This window comes from Pristiophorus japonicus, chromosome 4 (assembly GCF_044704955.1).
Source record: "Pristiophorus japonicus isolate sPriJap1 chromosome 4, sPriJap1.hap1, whole genome shotgun sequence".
NCBI classification, from domain to species: Eukaryota; Metazoa; Chordata; class Chondrichthyes; family Pristiophoridae; genus Pristiophorus; species Pristiophorus japonicus.
In genome coordinates, this window is record NC_091980.1 from 167177288 (window position 1) to 167199235 (window position 21948).

Here is a 21948-nt window from a genome sequence, read left to right on the forward strand (position 1 = left end):
GATCTTGACTACGCTAAACATAAGAACATAAGAATTAGGAACAGGCGTAGGCCACCTAGCCCCTCGAGCCTGCTCCGCCATTCAACAAGATCATGGCTGATCTGGCCGTGGACTCAGCTCCACTTACCCGCCCGCTCCCCATAACCCTTAATTCCCTTATTGGTTAAAAATCTATCTATCTGTGATTTGATTACATTCAATGAGCTAGCCTCAACTGCTTCCTTGGGCAGAGAATTCCACAGATTCACAACCCTCTGGGAGAAGAAATTCCTTCTCAACTCGGTTTTAAATTGGCTCCCCCATATTTTGAGGCTGTTCCCCCCAGTTCAAGTATTCCCGACCAGTGGAAACAACCTCTCTGCCTCTATCTTGTCTATCCTTTTCATTATTTTAAATGTTTCTATAAGATCACCCCTCATTCTTCTAAACTCCAACTAGTAAAGACCCAGTCTACTCAATCTATCATCATAAGGTAACCCCCTCATCTCCGGAATCAGCCGAGTGAATCGTCTCTGTACCCCTCCAAAGCCAGTGTATCCTTCCTTAAGTAAGGTGACCAAAACTGCATGCAGTACTCCAGGTGCGGCCTCACCAATACCCTGTACAGTTGCAGCAGGACCTCCCTGCTTTTGTTCTCCATCCCTCTCGCAATGAAGGCCAACATTCCATTCGCCTTCCTGATTACCTGCCGCACCTGCAAACTAACTTTTTGGGATTCATGCACAAGGAAGGGGTCGAGCGCTAGTCATAAACCAGCTGGTGGCCGCAATGTTGTGGTACCGGCTGGTCACTTTGACCCCTCCCCCTGCGTTTGTCGCCAAGATACAGAAGAAGCTGGTGGACTTCTTCTGGAACAACAGGAAGCACTGGGTCTCTGCTGCGGTCTTGAGTCTCCCGCTTGAGGAGGGCGGTCAGTCGTTGGTGTGCGTCAGCGCCCAGCTCGCGACTTTCCGTCTTCAGACCCTGCAGAGATACCTTTACGTCGAGCCCCCTCCTAGGTGGTGCGCTCTGGCGAGGTATTTCTTCCGCCAGCAGCTCGACCTCAATTATGACACGCAGCTCCTGTTTGTGAACTTGGGGGGTGCCAGGACCGCCCTCCGGGAGCTGCCTGTCTTTTACAGGGAACTCATCAGGGTCTGGAACAAAGTCTCCACCAAGCGCAGCTCTCCGCCGGCTGGAGTGGCGGCCGTCCTGCAGGAGCCGCTGCTCGGGAATCCGTACCTCCACGGCCGAGGTTTCATGTGGCGGTCGGAAGAGAGGGCTGTGGCTGGTGAGGTGACCAGGGTCAGGGACCTGCTCGATGGCGGAGGAGCGGGCTGGATGGCGCCAGACACGCTGGCGCGGCGCCTAAACTCTGCCAACGTCCGCCACGCGGCCGATGCCATCGAGTCGCTAAAAACAGCTCTGGGCCCTGACTCCGTTAGGTGCATCGAGGAGGCTCAAGCACGTGGGGAGATCCCGTCCGAACTGACCCCCGTCCGGACGGAATTCCTCATCGGCGCCAAACCCCGGAACCTCCCTCGGGGGCCGGCGCCTCACAACTTGAGCCGCCTCGGGGAAATCCCCTCCGTGCCTTTCAGTTCCGCGCGGAGGGGTTTCCTGTACGGGCTGCTCCTGCACACCCTCAACTTTGCCATCCTCGCCGGCCGTCCGGACACGCCATGGCGTACCATCTTGCCGTCCGGAGGAGGCGGGGGTCCCCGATGGAGGGCACTCTACGCAGGGGTCCTCCCACTATTCATCGGGGACTTGGCCTGGAGGGTGGTGCACGGAGCAGTGCCGTGCAACAAATTTTTAAGCCGGTTCACGGACTCCCAGGCCGCCTGCAATTTCTGCGGTCTGGAGGAGTCCGTGTTCCATGTTTTTATTGAGTGCACAAGGTTGCAGCCCCTGTTCCATTATTTGAAGGGGCTGCTCCTGAAATTCTGGCTGCACTTCAGTCCCACTCTCCTGATCTTTGGGCAGCCTGTGCGGAGGGGAGCGGGTAGGTCCGAGGGCCTCCTCGTAGGACTGCTCCTGGGCACGGCCAAGGGTGCCATCAGCCGGTCCAGGCAGCGGGCGGTCGAGGGGGTCGTTCAACCTGACTGCCTGCCTCTCTTCCGCTCTTACATCCGGTCCAGGGTGTCCTTGGAGATGGAGCACGCGGTGTCCACTGGTACGCTCGCGGCCTTCCGCGAGAGGTGGGCACCGGAGGGACTGGAGTGCATCATCACGCCCGGCAACCAAATTTTAATTTGATTTTACGTTTTAAAGTTTAATTTGTTTTAATTGCCGGTGCTTTTAGTGTCCCCCTCTCCTTTTATAGGGGGCACTGGAAAAAAGGAAAAATTTGATTTTAGTGCCCAAAAAAAAAACACAAAAAACCCCCAAAAAAACAAAAAAGGGCCTTGTAAATGTCTTGTGTGTGTCATCCAGGTCGGGTGGCACGGATACATGTTTTATGTTTTGCAGGTTAACTCAAAAGAGTTTCATGCACAAGGACCCCCAGGTCCCTCTGCACCGCAGCATGTTGTAATTTCTCCCCATTCAAATAATATTCACTTTTACTGTTTTTTTTTTCCAAGGTGGATGACCTCACATTTTCCGACATTGTATTCCATCTGCCAAACCTTAGCCCATTCGCTTAACCTATCTAAATCTCTTTGCAGCCTCTCTGTGTCCTCTACACAACCTGCTTTCCGACTAATCTTTGTGTCATCTGCAAATTTTGTTACACTACACTCTGTCCCCTCTTCCAGGTCATCTATGTATATTGTAAACAGTTGTGGTCCCAGCACCGATCCCCGTGGCACACCACTAACCACCAATTCCCAACCCGAAAAGGATCCATTTATCCCGACTCTCTGCTTTCTGTTAGCCAGCCAATTCTCTATCCATGCTAATACATTTCCTCTGACTCCGAGTACCTTTATCTTCTGCAGTAACCTTTTGTGCGGCACCTTATCGAATGCCTTTTGGAAATCCAAATACACCACATCCATCGGTACACCTCTATCCACCATGCTCGTTATATCCTCAAAGAATTCTAGTAAATTAGTTAAACATGATTTCCCCTTCATGAATCCATGTTGCGTCTGCTTGATTGCACTATTCCTATCTAGATGTCCCGCTATTTCTTCCTTAATGATAGCTTAAAGCATTTTCCCCACTACAGATGTTAAACTAACCGGCCTATAGTTACCTTTTTTAAACAGAGGCGTTACATTAGCTGCTTTCCAATCCGCTGGCACCTCCCCAGAGTCCAGAGAATTTTGATAGATTATAACGAATGCATCTGCTATAACTTCCGCTATCTCTTTCAATACCCTGGGATGCATTTCATCAGGACCAGGGGACTTGTCTACCTTGAGATCCATTAGCCTGTCTCGTACTACCTCCCTAGTGATAGTGATTGTCTCAAGGTCCTCCCTTCCCACATTCCCGTGACCAGCAATTTTTGGCATGGTTTTTGTGTCTTCCACTGTGAAGACCGAAGCAAAATAATTGTTTAAGGTCTCAGCCATTTCCACATTTCCCATTATTAAGTCCCCCTTCTCATCTTCTAAGGGACCAACATTTACTTTAGTCACTCTTTTCCTTTTTATATATCGGTAAAAACTTTTACTATCTGTTTTTATGTTTTGCGCAAGTTTACCTTCGTAATCTATCTTTCCTTTCTTTATTGCTTTCTTAGTCTTTCTTTGCTGTTGTTTAAAATTTTCCCAATTTTCTAGTTTCCTACTAACCTTGGCCACCTTATATGCATTGGTTTTTAATTTGATACTCTCTTTTATTTCCTTGGTTATCCACGGCTGGTTATCCCTTCTCTTACCGCCCTTCTTTTTCACTGGAATATATTTTTCTTGCACGTCGTGGTTGTCGGCCAGCTGCTGGATCGCCTGTGTTTTCTCCACCCACCATCTATTCTTTTGGTCGCTGGTTTTTTGTTGGACCTCGACCTTCAGCTACCTGTAGAACTGCTTTACTGCTCACGAATTGCTTTTTGATGTTTCATGCACAAGGACCCCCAGGTCCCTGTGTACTGCAGCATTGTGTAATTTTTCTCCGTTTAACTAATAATTTGCTTTTTAATTTTTCTCTCAAAGTGGATAACCTCACACTTTCCCACATTATACTCCATCTGCCAAATTTTTGCCCACTCAGCTTGTCCATATCCCTTTGCAGATTTTTTGTGTCCTTCTCACAACTTGCTTTCCCACCCATCTTTGTACCATCAGCAAACTTGGCTACATTACACTCAGTTCCTTCATCCAAGTCATTAATATAGATTGTAAATAGTTGAGGCCCCAGCACCGATCCCTGTGGCATCCCACTAGTTACTGTTTGCCAACCGGAAAATTACCCATTTATCCCGACTCTTTGTTTTCTGTTGCTTAGCGAATTCTCTATCCATGCTAATATAGTATCCCCAATCCTATGAACTTTTATCCTGTGCAGTAACCTTTTATGTGGCACCTTATCGAATGCCTTCTAGAAATCCAAATACACCACATCCATTGATTCCCCCTTATCCACCCTGTTCGTTACATCCTCAAAGAACTCCAGCAAATTGGTCAAACATGATTTCCCTTTCATAAAACCATGCTGACTCTGCTTGACTGAATTATGCTTTTCCAATTGTCCTGCTACTGCTTCTTTAATAATGAACTCCAGCATTTTCCCAACAACAGATGTTGGGCTAACTGGTTTATAGTTTCCTGCTGTCTGTCTTCTTTTTTTAAATAGGGACATTACATTTGCGGTTTTCCAATCCGCTCGGATCTCCCCAGAATCCAGAGAATTTTGGTCGATTACAACCAATGCATCCACTATCTCTGCAGCCACTTCTTTTAAGACCCTAGAATGCAAGCCATCAGGTCCAGGGGACTTGTCCACCTTTAGTCCCATTATTTTACCGAGTACTTCTTTAGTGATAGTGATTGTTTTAAGTTCCTCCCTCCCTATAACCCCTTGATTATCCACATTGGGATGTTGTTAATGTCTTTTACTGTGAAGGTGGATAAAATATTTGTTCGAAGTCTCTGCCATTTCCCTGTTCTGCATTACTAACAGAACTGGTTGGCAGGCAGGAAACAGAGTCGGGATAAACGAGTCCTTTTCAGAATGGCAGACAGTGACTCGTGGAGTGCTGCAGTGCTCAGTGCTGGGACCCCAGCTCTTTACAATATACATTAATGATTTAGATGAAGGAATTGAGTGTAATATCACCAAGTTTGCAGATGACACTAAGCTGGGTGGCGGTGTGAGCTGAGAGGAGGACGCTAAGAGGCTGCAGAGTGACTTGGGCAGGTTAGGTGAGTGAGCAAATGCATGGCAGATGCAGTATAATGTGGATAAATGTGAGGTTATCCACTTTGGGGGCAAAAACACGAAGGCAGAATATTATCTGAATCGCGGCAGATTAGGAAAATGGGAGGTGCAACGAGACCTGGGTGTCATGGTTCATCAGTCATTGAAAGTTAGCATGAAGGTACAGCAGGCGGTAAAGAAGGCAAATGGTATGTTGGCCTTCATAGCTAGGGGATTTGAGTATCGGAACTGGGAGGCCTTACTGCAGTTGTACAGGGCCTTGGTGAGGCCTCACCTGGAATATTGTATTCAGTTTTGGTCTCCTAATCTGAGGAAGGACGTTCTTGCTATTGAGGGAGTGCAGCGAAGGTTCACCAGACTGATTCCCGGAATGGCTGGACTGACATATGAGGAGAGACTGGATCAACTGGACCTTTATACACTGGAGTTTCGAAGGATGAGAGGGGATCTCATAGAAACATATAAGATTCTGACGGGACTGGACAAGTTAGATGCGGGAAGAATGTTCCCGTTGTTGGGGAAGTCCAGAACCAGGGGACACAATCTTAGGATAAGGGGTAGGCCATTTAGGACTGTGATGAGGAGAAACTACTTCACTCAGAGAGTTGTTAACCTGTGGAATTCCCTGCCGCAGAGAGTTGTTGATGCCAGCTCATAGGATATATTCAAGAGGGAGTTAGATGTGGCCCTTACGGCTAAGGGGATCAAGGGGTATGGAGAGAAAGCAGGAAAGGGGTACTGAGGGAATGATCAGCCATGATCTTATTGAATGGTGGTGCAGGCTCGAAGGGCCGAATGGCCTACTCCTGCACCTATTTCCTGCAGCTATTTTCTATGTTTCTATGTGACAGAAGATTCGACAAGGATAATGCAGTAAACATAATATTATTGGATTTTCAAAAGACCTTTGATAAAATCCTGGATAGCAAACTCATGACTAAGGTCAGAACATGTGGAGCCAGGAGACAAGTAGCAGAATAGATATCAAGCTGGTAATAGGTAGGAAGCAGTGTTGTTCAAGGATCGGTGTTGGGACCACTCTTGTTCAGCATTTACATTAATGATTTGGACGGGAATTGGAAGTACAATTTCAAAATTTGTGGACAACACCAAATTGGGGGTGTGGTTAATATAGAGCAGGACTGCAACAAAATACAGGAAGCCATTAATAGGCGTGTAATTGGCGAATTAACTTCAATTATAGATAAGTGTGAGATGGTTGGACGAATAAGGAAGCCACGTACTCCTTGGAAAATACATATCCAAATGGGATAGAGAAGTAAATTGATCCAGGGGTACAGATATCCAAATCACTAATAGGTAAAATTGAAAAGCAGAGAAATTATGTAAAACATACATAGAACCTTGGTTAGACCACATTTGGAGTACTGTGACAGTTCTGATCTGCATATTATAAAAAGGATATAGAGGCACTACAGAAGATGCAAAAAATATTTACTCGGCTGATACCAGAACTGAGAGGTTATACATATCAGGAAAGATTGAATAGGCTGCTGCTGTTTTCTCCAGAAAAGAGAAGACTAAGGGGTGATCTAATCGGGGTCTTTAAGATTGTGAAAGGGTTTGATAGAGTAGACTTAGTGACGATGTATCGGGGGAGACCAGAACTCGGGGCCATAAGTATAAGATAGTCACCAATAAATCCAACAGGGAATTCAGGAGAAACTTCTTTACCCAGAGAGTGGTGAGAATGTGGAACTCGCTACACAAGGAGTAGTTGAGGCGAATAGCATAAATGCATTTAAGGGGAAACTACATGAGCATATGAGGGAGAAAGGAACAAGATATGTTGATGGGCTTTGATGAAGAGAGGTGGGAGGAGGCTTGTGTGGAGCATAAACACTGGCATAGACCAGTTGGGTCAAATGGCCTGTTTCTGTGCTGGAAATGCTTTGATACAACAACAACTTGTATTTATATAGCCCCTTTATTGTCCCAAGGCGCTTCACAAGGATATTAAGTGGTAAAATTTTGACACCGAGCCGCATAAGTAGAAATTAGCGCAGGTGACCAAAAGCTTGGTCAAAGAGGTATGTTTTAAGGAGCGTCTTAAAGGAGGAAAGAGAGGCGGAGAGGTTTAGGCAGCGAGTTCCAGAGCTTGGGGCCCAGGCAACAGAAGGTACGGGCACCGATGATTGAACGATTACAATCAGGGATGCTCAGGAGGGCAAAATTAGAGGAGCGCAGATATGTTGGGGGGCGGGGGTTGTGGGGCTGGAGAAGATTACAGAGATATGGAGGGGCGAGGCCATGGAGGGACTTTGCAGCCACATTTCCTACTTAACAACAGTGACTACACTTCAAAAGGACCCAAAGTGCTTCGGGAGGTCCTGAGGTCATGACAGGCGCTATAGAGATTCTTTAAATTAGAAACAGTAGGAGTCCCAACAGGACCTTGGCCCAGCTTCCTAGCTGCATTGCTGGCCGGTTGCTTCAGATAACACTACAGCATTCCACAAATGACAGTCCTGATAAAGGCATTCTTCATCTCAGTGCAGCATTCCTGTGTCCCAAGGCTGGTTCACTTCAACCACATACAGTATTGTGCACAGTTTTGGTCTCCTAACCTGAGGAAGGACATTCTTGCTATTGAGGGAGTGCAGCGAAGGTTCACCAGACTGATTCCCGGGATGGCGGGACTGACCTATCAAGAAAGACTGGATCAACTGGGCTTGTATTCACTGGAGTTCAGAAGAATGAAAGGGGATCTCATAGAAACGTTTAAAATTCTGATGGGTTTAGACAGGTTAGATGCAGGAAGAATGTTCCCAATGTTGGGGAAGTCCAGAACCAGGGGTCACAGTCTAAGGATAAGGGGTAAGCCATTGAGGACCGAGATGAGGAGGAACTTCTTCACCCAGAGAGTGGTGAACCTGTGGAATTCTCTACCATAGAAAGTTGTTGAGGCCAATTCACTAAATATATTCAAAAAGGAGTTAGATGAAGTCCTTACTACTAGGGGAATCAAGGGGTATGGCGAGAAAGCAGGAATGGGGTACTGAAGTTGCATGTTCAGCCATGAACTCATTGAATGGCGGTGCAGGCTAGAATGGCCGAATGGCCTACTCCTGCACCTATTTTCTATGTTTCTATGTAACATCTCCGAACAGACTTGAACCTGTGCATGTAGCTCTGGATTTTGTCACTCGTACCAAGCACTGACCCTAATAGTTACACCCTAGTAGGAACTGCACACTGTGTTCTTCCAAATTCTTTCAGATGCCTGCGCACGTTGCTATCTGGGAGATAGATTTCAGTGCAAAAATGATCTGAGTGAAGGGCTTTTTGAAACTATTATTTTCATTCGGCAATTTTTACATAATCCAGACTGACACTTCAGTGCATTATTGAGGGAGTGCTGCACTGTCTGATTTGCTGTCCTTTGAGGCCACATCTACCCTATTAGTTGTCATTCCCTGCAGTACGTTTGACATCCTGAATTCAGACTTGCTCTGTCACAGTTCTGCTTACACATTGTGCATTCTTTCCAACTATTTCTGTTACTTTTAACATCTTTCGAATGAGACGTTAAACCGAGGCCCTGTCAGGTGGGCGTAAAAAATCCCATGGCACTATTCAAAGAAGGGCAGGGGAGTTTTCCCCGGTGTCTTGGCCAATATTCATCCCTCAACCAACATCACTGAAAAACAGATTACCTGGTCATTATCACATTGCTGTTTGTGGGAATTTGCTGTGCGCAAATTGGCCACCATGTTTATTACATTACAACAGTGACTACACTTCAAAAGTATTTAATTGGTTGTAAAGCACTTTGGGACATCCTGAGGATGTGATAAGGTGGTATAGCAATGCAAGTTGTTTCTTTTCTGGTATTTATTTAGGGCAGAGATGCCTAAAGTCTGAAACCGAATCAATCCTCAGCTGTGGCCTGGCAGGGTAGACGGGTCACTGAACGCTGGGATTTGTCCCACCCAGCTCCAGATATTACTCAGCAAACCAAAGCCCTAACAGGTTACTGCACAAGATAAAAGTTCACGGGGTTGGGGGTAATAGTTGGGGGGTTAGCATGGATAGAGGATTGGCTAACTAATAGAAAACAGAGAGTTGGGATAAATGGTTCATTCTCTGATTGGCAACCAGTAACTAGTGGGGTGCCACAGGGATCAGTGCTGGGACCCCAACTATTTACAATCTATATCAATGACTTGGAAGAAGGGACTGAGTGTAACATAGCCAAGTTTGCTGACGATACAAAGATGGGAGGAAAAGCAATGTGTGAGGAGGACACACAAGGACGTAGACAGACTAAGTGAGTGGGCAAAAATTTGGCAGATGGAAAATAATGTTGGAAAGTGAGGTCATGCACTTTGGCAGAAAAAAATCAAAGAGCAAGTTATTATTTAAATGGAGAAAGATTGCAAAGTGCCGCATACAACGGGACCTGGGGGTACTTGTGCATGAAACACAAAAGGATAGTATGCAGGTACAGCAAGTGATCAGGAAGACCAATGGAATTGGCCTTTATTGCAAAGGGGATGGAGTATAAAAGCAGGGAAGTCTTGCTACAGCTATATAAGGTATTGGTGAGGCCACACATGGAATACTCTGCAATTTTGGTTTCCATATTTACAAAAGGATATACTTGCTTTGGAGGCAGTTCAGAGAAGGTTCACTTGGTTGATTCCAGGGATGAGGGGGTTGATTTATGAGGAAAGGTTGAGTAGGTTGGGCCTCTACTCATTGGCATTCAGAAGAATGGGAGGTGATCTTATTGAAACGTATAAGATTATGAGGGGCTTGACAAGGTGGATGCAGAAAGGATGTTTCCACTGATGGGGGAGACTAGAACTAGAGGGCATGATCTTAGAATAAGGGGCTGTCCATTTAAAACAGATGAAGAGAAATTTCTTCTCTCAGAGGGTTGTAAATCTGTGGAATTCTCTGCCTTAGAGATCTGTGGAAGCTGGGACATTGAATAAATTTAAAACAGAAATACAGACAGATTTTTGAATGATAAGGGAATAAGGGGTTATAGGGAGCGGGCACGGAAGTGGAGCTGAGTCCATGATCAGATCAGCCATGATCTTATTGAATGGTGGTGCAGGCTTGAGGGGCCGTATGGCCTATTCCTGCTCCTATTTCTTATGTTCTTATGTTCTCACTGGCATGTGACCTCCAGCACATGGATCCTCTCCAGAACATCGATCGAGTGTCGAGAGAGGCGGGAGTCGGCGAGAGGCAGCGGCCTATAAAGGCTCAGCAGTCGGGCAGTCCGGGGAGCGTCGAGAGAGGCGGGAGTCGGCAAGAGGCAGCGGCCTATAAAGGCTCAACATTTGGGCAGTCCGGGGAGCCTCGAGACAGGCGAGGCTTGTACAGCTCCAGCTGGGAGAGAAGGCAAAAAAGAAGTAGAAAGAAATAAAAAGATGACGTCACAGCCAAGGGGGTAAGTGATTGGCTGGTGATTGGTGAGTAGCTTTTCTTTTTCTTTCTTTTTTATATCAGTCAGTAACTTTTAACATTGTTGTTGCCAATTTAAGTGTATCTAAGGGTTAAGTCATGGCAGGGGAGCTTGGTCACGTGATATGCTCCTCCTGTACCATGTGGGAACTCAGGGACACTTCCGGTGTCCCTGACGACTACATCTGCAGGAAGTGTATCCGCCTCCAGCTCCTGACGGACCGCGTTGCGGAATTGGAGCTAAGGATGGATTCACTCTGGAGCATCCACGATGCTGAGAATGACGTGAGTAGCACGTGTAGCGAGTTGGTCTTACCGCAAGAGAAGGGTCCACAGCCAGCTAGGGAATGGAAGATCAGCAGGAAGAGTAGTGCAAGGAAGGTAGTGCAGGGGTCCTCTGTGGTCATCCCCCTGCAAAACAGATGCACTGCTTTGAGTACTGTTGAGGGGGATGACTCATCAGGGGAGGGCAGCAGCGGCCAAGTTCATGGCACCGTGGCTGGCTCTGTTGCACAGGAGGGCAGGAAAAAGAGTGGGAGAGCGATAGTGATAGGAGATTCAATTGTAAGGGGAATAGACAGGCCGCAACCGAGACTCCAGGATGGTATGTTGCCTCCCTGGTGCAAGGGTCAAGGATGTCTCGGAGCGGGTGCAGGACATTCTAAAAAGGGAGGGAGAACAGCCAGTTGTCGTGGTGCACATTGGTACCAACGACATAAGTAAAAAAAGGGATGAGGTCCTACGAAACGAATTTAAGGAGCTAGGAGCTAAATTAAAAAGTAGGACGTCAAAAGTAGTAATCTCGGGATTGCTACCACTGGCACGTGCTAGTCAGAGTAGGAATCGCAGGATAGCGCAGATGAATACGTGGCTTGAGCAGTGGTGCAGCAGGGAGGGATTCAAATTCCTGGGGCATTGGAACCGGTTCTGGGAGAGGTGGGACCAGTACAAACCGGACGGTCTGCACCTGGGCAGGACCGGAACCAATGTCATAGGGGGAGTGTTTGCTAGTGCTGTTAGGGAGGAGTTAAACTAATCTGGCAGGGGGGGTGGGAACCAATGCAGGGAGACAGAGGGAAACAAAAAGGAGACAAAAGCAAAAGACAGAAAGGAGATGAGAAAAAGTGGAGGGCAGAGAAACCCAAGGCAAAGAACAAAAAGGGCCACTGTACAGCAAAATTCTAAAAGGACAAAGGGTGTTAAATAAACAAGCCTGAAGGCTTTGTGTCTTAATGCAAGGAGTATCCGTAATAAGGTGAATGAATTAACTGTGCAAATAGATGTGAACAAATATGATGTGATTGGGATTACAGAGACGTGGCTCCAGGATGATCAGGGCTGGGAACTCAACATCCAGGGGTATTCAACATTCAGGAAGGATAGAATAAAAGGAAAAGGAGGTGGGTTAAGGAGGAGATTAATGCAACAGTTAGGAAGGACATTAGCTTGGATGATGTGGAATCTATATGGGTAGAGCTGCAGAACACCAAAGGGCAAAAAACGTTAGTGGGAGTTGTGTACAGACCTCCAAACAGTAGTAGTGATGTTGGGGAGGGCATCAAACAGGAAATTAGGGGTGCATGCAATAAAGGTGCAACAGTTATAATGGGTGACTTTAATATGCACATAGATTGGGCTAACCAAGTTGGAAGCAAGACGGTGGAGGAGGATTTCCTGGAGTGCATAAGGGATGGTTTTCTAGACCAATATGTCGAGGAACCAACTAGGGGGGAGACCATCATAGACTGGGTGTTGTGTAATGAGAGAGGATTAATTAGCAATTTCGTTGTGCGAGGTCCCTTGGGGAAGAGTGACCATAATATGGTGGAATTCTGCATTAGGATGGAGAATGAAACAGTAAATTCAGAGACCATGGTTCAGAACTTAAAGAAGGGTAACTTTGAAGGTATGAGGCGTGAATTGGCTAGGATAGATTGGCGAATGATACTTAAGGGGTTGACTGTGGATGGGCAACGGCAGACATTTGGAGACCGCATGGATGAACTACAACAATTGTACATCCCTGTCTGGCGTAAAAATAAAAAAGGGAAGGTGGCTCAACCGTGGCTATCAAGGGAAATCAGGGATAGTATTAAAGCCAAGGAAGTGGCATACAACTTGGCCAGAAATAGCAGCGGACCCGGGGACTGGGAGAAATTTAGAACTCAGCAGAGGAGGACAAAGGGTTTGATTAGGGCAGGGAAAATGGAGTACGAGAAGAAGCTTGCAGGGAGCATTAAGACGGATTGCAAAAGTTTCTATAGATATATAAAGAGAAAAAGGTTAGTAAAGACAAACGTAGGTCCCCTGCAGTCAGAATCAGGGGAAGTCATAACGGGGAACAAAGAAATGGCAGACCAATTGAACAAGTACTTTGGTTCGGTATTCACTAAGGAGGACACAAACAACCTTCCAGATATAAAAGGGGTCAGAGGTTCTAGTAAGGAGGAGGAACTGATGCGAAATCCTTATTAGTCGGGAAATTGTGTTGGGGAAATTGATGGGATTGAAGGCCGATAAATCCCCAGGGCCTGATGGACTGCATCCCAGAGTACTTAAGGAGGTGGCCTTGGAAATAGCGGATGCATTGACAGTCATTTTCCAACATTCCATAGACTCTGGATCAGTTCCTATCGAGTGGAGGGTAACCAATGTAACCCCACTGTTTAAAAAAGGAGGGAGAGAGAAAACAGGGAATTTTTGACCAGTCAGCCTGACCTCAGTAGTGGGTAAAATGATGGAATCAATTATTAAGGATGTCATAGCAGCGCATTTGGAAAGAGGTGACATGATAGGTCCAAGTCAGTATGGATTTGTGAAAGGAAAATCATGCTTGACAAATCTTCTGGAATTTTTTGAGGATGTTTCCAGTAGAGTGGACAAGGGAGAACCAGTTGATGTGGTATATTTGGACTTTCAGAAGGCTTTCGACAAGGTCCCACACAAGAGATTAATGTGCAAAGTTAAAGCACATGGGATTGGGGGTAGTGTGCTGACATGGATTGAGAACTGGTTGTCAGACTGGAAGCAAAGAGTAGGAGTAAATGGGTACTTTTCAGAATGGCAGGCAGTGACTAGAGGGGTACCGCAAGGTTCTGTGCTGGGGCCCCAGCTGTTTACACTGTACATTAATGATTTAGACGAGGGGATTAAATGTAGTATCTCCAAATTTGCGGATGACACTAAGTTGGGTGGCAGTGTGAGCTGTGAGGAGGATGCTATGAGGCTGCAGAGTGACTTGGATAGGTTAGGTGAATGGGCAAATGCATGGCAGATGAAGTATAATGTGGATAAATGTGAGGTTATGCACTTTGGTGGTAAAAACAGAGAGACAGACTATTATCTGAATGGTGACAGATTAGGAAAAGGGGAGGTGCAACGAGACCTGGATGTCATGCTACATCAGTCATTGAAGGTTGGCATGCAGGTACAGCAGGCGGCTAAGAAAGCAAATGGCATGTTGGCCTTCATAGCGAGGCGATTTGAGTACAGGGGCAGGGAGGTGTTGCTACAGTTGTACAGGGCCTTGGTGAGGCCACACCTGGAGTATTGTGTACAGTTTTGGCCTCCTAACCTGAAGAAGGACATTCTTGCTATTGAGGGAGTGCAGCGAAGGTTCACCAGACTGATTATCGGGATGGCGGGACTGACCTATCAAGAAAGACTGGATCAACTGGGCTTGTATTCACTGGAGTTCAGAAGAATGAGAGGGGACCTCATAGAAACGTTTAAAATTCTGATGGGTTTAGACAGGTTAAATGCAGGAAGAATGTTCCCAATGTTGTGGAAGTCCAGAACCAGGGGTCACAGTCTAAGGATAAGGGGTAAGCCATTTAGGACCGAGATGAGGAGAAACTTCTTCACCCAGAGAGTGGTGAACCTGTGGAATTCTCTACCACAGAAAGTTGTTGAGGCCAATTCACTAAATATATTCAAAAAGGAGTTAGATGAAGTCCTTACTACTAGGGGGATCAAGGGGTATGACGAGAAAACAGGAATGGGGTACTGAAGTTGCATGTTCAGCCTTGAACTCATTGAATGGCAGTGCGGGCTAGAAGGGCCGAATGGCCTACTCCTGCACCTATTTTCTATGTTTCTATGAGTGAGCATTCCTTATGCTTCAACTTTGACGATGAATGCTAGCAGGCTATCCGACTGTGGAAAGCTGACCACAACTGGGCCCGACCATTTCCTTGACCAACTTCCACACACTTGCCAGCAAAGTCACTGGATAGTGCCCAGGAGCCCAGAGCTATTGAGGTCAACTGTAGCACAATCAGCTCCGATGGACGGGCCACAATGTCCACATGCCTGATACCAGACTCCCGAAACAAGCACGCTACTTCGAGCTCCGTCACGGCAGGCAAGGGCAGAGAAAACGCTACAAAGACAACCCTCAAAGCCTCCTTGAAAAAATGTAATAGACCCACCGACTCTTGGGAATGCCTGGCCCAATACCGCTCAAAGTGGAGGAGAAGCCGCCGACCATTTTAGAGTCTCTTTGTCGGGAGCTCGCGGAAGCCAATTACAAACAGTGGAAGACGCTTATGACAAGTCAAGCACGCCACCCACCCACCCCTCAAACCACCGTCTGCCCCACCTGTGACAGAGACTGTAGATCCCGTATTGGTCTCATCAGCTACCTTAGAACTCATTTTGGTGTGGAAGCAAGTCATCCTTGACTCCGAGGGACTGCCTAAGAGAGAGAGAGAGAGAGAGAGAGAGCACCCCAACTAATTTCAGGTGACTCCGCCTTGGAGCAGAGATCATCCTGAGCTGTACAGAAGGAAAAGATTTCTGATTTGTTTTTTTGTTTTTCTGTCGGTGGGGGTCGTTAACTTAAAATGAACACAAATCACTAACAAGTATTGGATTGGAAAGTAGCAAACATAACATCGCTCGTCAAGAAAGGAGGGAGAGAGAAAGCAGGGAACTACAGGCCAATTAGTCTGACATCAGTCGTCGGGAAAATGCTTGAATCCATTGTTAAGGAAGTGGTAACGGGGCACTTAGAAAATCATAACATGATTAGGCAGAGTCAACATGGTTTTATGAAAGGGAAATCGTGTTTGACAAATTTATTAAGAGTTTTTTGAGGATGTAACTAGCAGGTTAGATGAAGGGGAACCAGTATATTTGGATGTAGTATATTTGGATTTCCAAAAAGGCATTCAATAAGGTGCCACATAAAAGATTATTACACAAGATAATGGAGGTAATGTATGAGCATGTATCGAGGATTGGTTAACGGACACAAAATGGAGAGTGGGGATAAACAGGTCTTTTTCAGGTTGGCAGGCTGTAACTGGTGGGGTGCCATAAGGATCAGTGCTGGGGCCTCAGCTATTTACAATCTATATTAATGACCTAGATGAAGAGACTGAGTGTAATGTATCCCAGTTTGCTGACGATACAAAGCTAGGTGGGACAGTAAGCTGTAAGGAGAACACAAAGAGTCTGCAAAGGGATATAGATAGACAGTGAGTGGGCAGTAAGGTGGCAGATGGAGTATAATGTGGGGAAATGTGAGGTTAGTCACTTTGGTAGGAAAAATAGAAAAACAATATTTTTTAAATGGTGAGAAACTTTTAAATATTGTTCAGAGAGATTTGGGTGTCCTTGTGCAAGAAACACAGAAAGCTAGCATGCAGTTACAGCAAACAATAAGGAAGGCAAATGGCATGTTGTCCTTTATTGCAAGAGGGTTGGAGAATAAGAGTCTTGCCACAATTATACAGGGCCTTGGTGAGACCACACCTGGAGTACTGTGCACAGTTTTGGTCTCCTTGTCTAAGGAAGGATATACTTGCCTTGGAGGCAGTACAACGAAGGTTCATTAGATTGCATCCTGGGATGACAGGGCTGTCTTATGATGAGAGATTGTGTAGAATGGGCCTATACTCTGGAGTTTAGAAGAATGAGAGGTGATATCATTGAAACATACAAGATTCTGAAGGGGATTGACAGGGTAGATGCTGAGAGTTTGTTTCCACTGGCTGGAGTATCTAGAACTATGGGGTATAGTCTCAGGATAAGGGGTAGGTCATTTAAGACAGAGATGAGGAGAAATTTCTTCACTCAGAGTGTTGTGAATCTTTGGAATTTTCTGCCCCAGACGGCTCTGGATGCTGAGTCTCTGAATATATTCAAGGCTGAGGAAGATAGATTTTTGAAGACTCGAGGAAGCAAGGGATGGAGATCGGGCGGAAAAGTGGAGTTGAGGTCAATGATCAGCCATAAACTTATTGAATGGCAGAGCAGGCTCAAGGGGCCATATGGCCTACTCCTGTTCCTATTTCTTATGTTCTTATGTTCTAAGTAAAGGATGGCCAGGGTGAAGAGTTGGCCCTGGTGGCTCTTCTATGTGACCCTTTAATGATGGAATAAATCATCACCGCAAACTCAAGTTGTATTGTATAGAAGCTCCACTGATGACCCAGTGGTTCAGTGCATCATCCAGTATAGTGCTGAGCCGTACAGACCCAGAAGGTCCCAGGTTTGATCCCTGACTGTGCTGAGCTAGCAGACGTTAGTAAGGATGGCCGTACTCGTGATGCCACAAGTGACCTCCATAACTTGGGCTATAGAGGAAAAAAATGCAGCCAGCGACCCCACTCCCAGTAACTATATAGTGACTGCTATATTTTAAAAAATCATTCTTATGATATGGGCGTCGTTGGCAAGGACATTTATTGCCCATCCTTAGTTGCCCTTGAGAAGGTGTTGGTGAGCCACCTTCGTAAACCACTGCAGTCCGTGTGCTAAGGTGCTACTCCCACAGTGCTGTTAGGTAGGGAGTTCCAGGATTTTGACCCAGTGACAATGAAGGAATGACAGTATATGTCCAAGTCGGGACTGTTATATATGTAAACCTGTAAATACCTTGTTTAACCATCAGAGGGCACATCCCCTGGAGTCTTAAGGGATCCCACAATCCCTTGGGAGCGCCTGTACATAAGGAGGCTGGAGAGGCACTCTGGAGACCTGTAATAAAGGACTATGGTCACACATTACTTTAAGCTTACAGTATCTGGTCATATTCTTTATTCAAAACATAACAACTGGTGACGAGATACAGATGCCGAACCCCACCACAATAATGCAGAGAACCGTGGGCATCCTGGAGAAATTTTCGGAGGGAGATGATTGTCGACAATGCAGGCCCATTCTTGGGAAAAATGTTCCTTGTGGTTGTAGATGTGTACTCCAAATGGATTGATTGTCAGATAATGTCGGCAAGCACGTCCGCTGCCACCATTGAAAGCCTGCGGGCCATGTTTGCCACGCACGGCCTGCCTGATGTCCTTGTGAGTGACAACGGGCCGTGCTTCACCAGTGCTGAGTTCAAGGAGTTCATGACCCGCAATGGGATCAAACATGTCACATCTGCCCCATTTAAACCAGCGTCCAATGGTCAGGCAGAGCGAGCAGTGCAAACAATCAAGCAGAGCTTGAAGAAGATAACTGAAGGCTCACTGCAGACTCTCCTATCCCGAGTCCTGTTTAGTAACCCCACAAGACCCCACTCGCTCACTGGAGTTCCCCGCACTGAACTGCTGATGAAAAGGGCACTTATGACAAGGCTCTCATTAGTCCAGCTTGATCGACACGAACAGGTAGAGAGCAGGCGGCTTCAACACAATACATAACATGATCGCGCAAATGTGTCACGCGAAATCGAGATTAATGATCCTATATTTGTGTTGAACTATGGACAAGATCCCAAGTGGCTTCCCGGCACTGTCGTGGCCAAAGAGGGGAGTAGGGTGTTTGTGGTCAAACTCGCAAATGGACTCACCTGCAGAAAACACTTGGACCAAACCAAACTCAGATTTACGGACTATCCAGAACAACCCACAATAGACTCTACCTTTTTCGACCCCCCAACACACACACAAGTGGCAACCGACCCAGCGGTTGACCACGAAGCAGAACCCATCATCTGCAGCAGCCCAGCAGGACTCACCTGCAAGGCCAGCTGCGCAGCAGCCCAGCTCGGGCCCAACAAATGACTCACCAAAACCAGCATTTGCACCAAGACGATCAAGCAGGGAAAGGAAGGCCCCAGATCGACTCACATTGTAAATAGTTACACTGTTGACTTTGTGGGCGGGCGAGGGGGTGGGGGGTTGGGCTGCGGGAGGAATGTTATATATGTAAACCTGTAAATATCTTGTTTAACCACCAGAGGGCTCATCCCCTGGAGTCCCAAGGGATCCCACAATCTCTTGGGAGCACCTGTATATAAGGAGGCCTCACAGGCTGGAGAGGCACTCTGGAGACCTGTAATAAAGGACTACGGTCACACATTACTTTAAGCTTACAGTATCTGGTCAGATTCTTTATTCAAGACATAATGGGGACAGTGTGTGACTTGAAGGGGAACTTGGAGGTGGTGGTGTTCCCATGCACCTGCCGCCCTTCTCGGTGTTGGATGGCGTGGGTTTGGGAGGTGCTGCCAAAGAGAGGTGTTGTACTGGAGAGAAAGTGTGTATAATATGCACACACACATGCACACACACATTTGTCCATTGAGGATAGGTCTTTGACACCCTCTGTAATAGAATAATGGGGCGATACTCAATGTCTAGGCTTACACCTGACGAATTGGCACTTTGAGTGTCAGAGAGCTTTGCCGAATGGAACCCAGCAAGAGCCAACACCTTTAAGAGAAAGGGGATGTGGGCTAAAATAAAAAAGCTCATCAGAACAACAGAGAACTGAGAGTGAGAGTCAAGATATCTCTCCACTGTTTAGTACTTATCTGCCGTGCTCACCCACTAATGAGGAGGCGTCTCTGGCTTGTGAAACACAGCAATCTGACTTAACTGTTTTAATGCGATGGGAGCTGTTAAACCCCAAAGGACACGGACTTTTTTAGGCTTATTTTTGAACTATCTAAGGTATAAATGGCTTTGTACCTACAGAGATGTGTGGATTTTAAGCACAGCAAGTCAAGCAGTTAATCCTTCCTCTGTTGTGTATGTGGGAACTGGATGTCACCATGACGTTCTCTCCCCACTCCCCACAAACAAGAATAAAAGGCCTGGAAATGCATCTCACTGACAGACTGGCAGCACTCAGCACTCAACCAATTATTTAGAGAGAGAAAGAGCGAAAGAACAAAACAACAAAGTCTGATTAGAATTAGGAATCACCGTCCAATATTAGAAACTTGGTGGGTGTCCCCCCCCCCCCCCCACGGACAGTGGCTCAGTTGGTAAAGGAAGTATGTTACCCGAAGGCTTCTGATCTGTCAGCACCCCTGTGTCACAGAGGGCAAAATCAGTCAAAGCTCTCACTCTCGATCACTGTTGTGGGTGTGTGTATCTGGCCATTGAGTGTAGGATTAGGATTAGGATGCCCACTCCTGGTTTAATAATTTGTTAACCCACACTATTGGTGGTGATTGCTTGTGGTGCTTTCTAAATACCCCGCTGACATTCATTCCCCTGTGAGGCTCACATATGAACAACAACCATTTGGGTGAGGTCTAGGCTTGTAGTATATCCTCGAGTATAAAAGATTAAGGGGTGATCAAATTGAGGTATTTGAGATGATTAAAGGAGAGGGTAGATAAAGAGAAGCTATTTCCTCTGGTGGGGGAGTCCAGAACTAGGGAGCGCAACCTTAAAATTAGAGCTAAGTCGTTCAGGGATGATGTCAGGAAGCGTTTCTTCACACAAAGGGTCGTGGAAATCTGGAACTCTCCTCCCCAAAAAAGCTGTTGAGGCTGGAGATCAATTGAAAATTTCAAAACAGAGATTTTTGACAGGCAAGAGTTTTAAAAGTTAGGGAAACAAGGCGCCTGGTGAGGTTGAGGTACAGATCAGCTATGATCTGATTAAATGGTGGAGCAGGCTCGAGGGGCTGAATGGCCTACTCCTGCTCCTATGTACGGGCGGAGGAGAAACAGGTGTACGTGGAAATGTATGAGTGTTCTTTCAGGAGGGATGGGGGAAAAATACTTACCAATTGTTTAATAAACAAGCTGGTGAGTAACTGTACTGCTTGGTGTAATACTGAGCCATACACATCAAGAATATTCAAGCTCAGCTTCTGATCTTTGCCTATATGTCTTCTCAGCCACAGCACATGGCATGGGTTAGAGGAGAAACCATTTGTTAAAAACCAGTAATCTCTCAATCAAAGAGGAAATGACGCGCACAAAATCATTCCTTTTTTTTTTAATTGCCTCCTGCAAGTGGTGACTTGCGGGGGTTACAGTTCTACTGCCCTTCCCAGTGGGCCTAGATAATGAGTGTCAACCATGGAGGGTATCAGCCAAGCACAGTCCTGTTCTCCCTCTCCCTCGCATGTTCTCTCACATACACACATTCCAATAGACATCATTGGATAATGATCAGGGGAGGAAGCCCAGGGCTGATTTTAAAAAATAGATATTTTCCTAGTCGAGAAATGTGGAGGCCAATTGTGGAACTCATACCGCAGCTGAGATCTGTTAGCGGCATTGTCACAATTTTCAGGTCTGCACGAGGTATTCTCGGTTCGGTGTCACCAGTTACTCACAAAAGTGGTCCTTGTGTTCCCTACAATCTGGAGTGTACTTTTATCACCTAGATGAAAGATAACATAACCCAGGGATTGTAACAGAAAATCCTTACTCTGTACACCCTCTACTGAAATATAATACATGTCATCACCTGAATTCGCTCTTTACAGAATGTGGACTGAGTAAATATTGGACTGAGACGAGAAACAGATTTCAGACTAATAACTGGTTTATTTAAATAAAATGCATGAACTAACAGCACACAGTTTTCACAGGACAATATGTTTTGCTCTACTCTGGTTAATGACAAAACAGCAACTTATTATCTCCCTAAACATGGGCTCTGTCCTAACCCTTTGACTTTAAAGATACAGATGGTCTTTTCCTGCGTTCTGCCAAATTAACAGAGACTGTGACTCAGAGTGAGACTGTCCCCAACCCCCGGTATCTCGGAGATGTGGGCTTGGCCCAAAGAGCTGTCAGCAAAGTTACGACCCTGAGATGGGAGTCTGCCCATTGATATGGGGGCAAGACACCCTCAAGCCCCATTGTGTGAATGGAATAGAACACTAGATCAACTTATGTGCTGCTGCTTTACTGTTAAGAAAACAATATTGTTTGCAACCTTAGCAGTTAACCCTTTATATGCTGAATCTTATATTTTAAATGTAAAAATCTGTTTTCCC

General features: G+C 46.2%; 1 protein-coding gene across 3 annotated transcripts in view; it reads left to right on the top strand.

Annotated features, from left to right (window-relative positions):
* The window catches only part of rad51b (RAD51 paralog B), a 667540-nt gene that overhangs the window by 428357 nt on the left and 217235 nt on the right, over positions 1 to 21948 (top strand). The window lies entirely within an intron of this gene.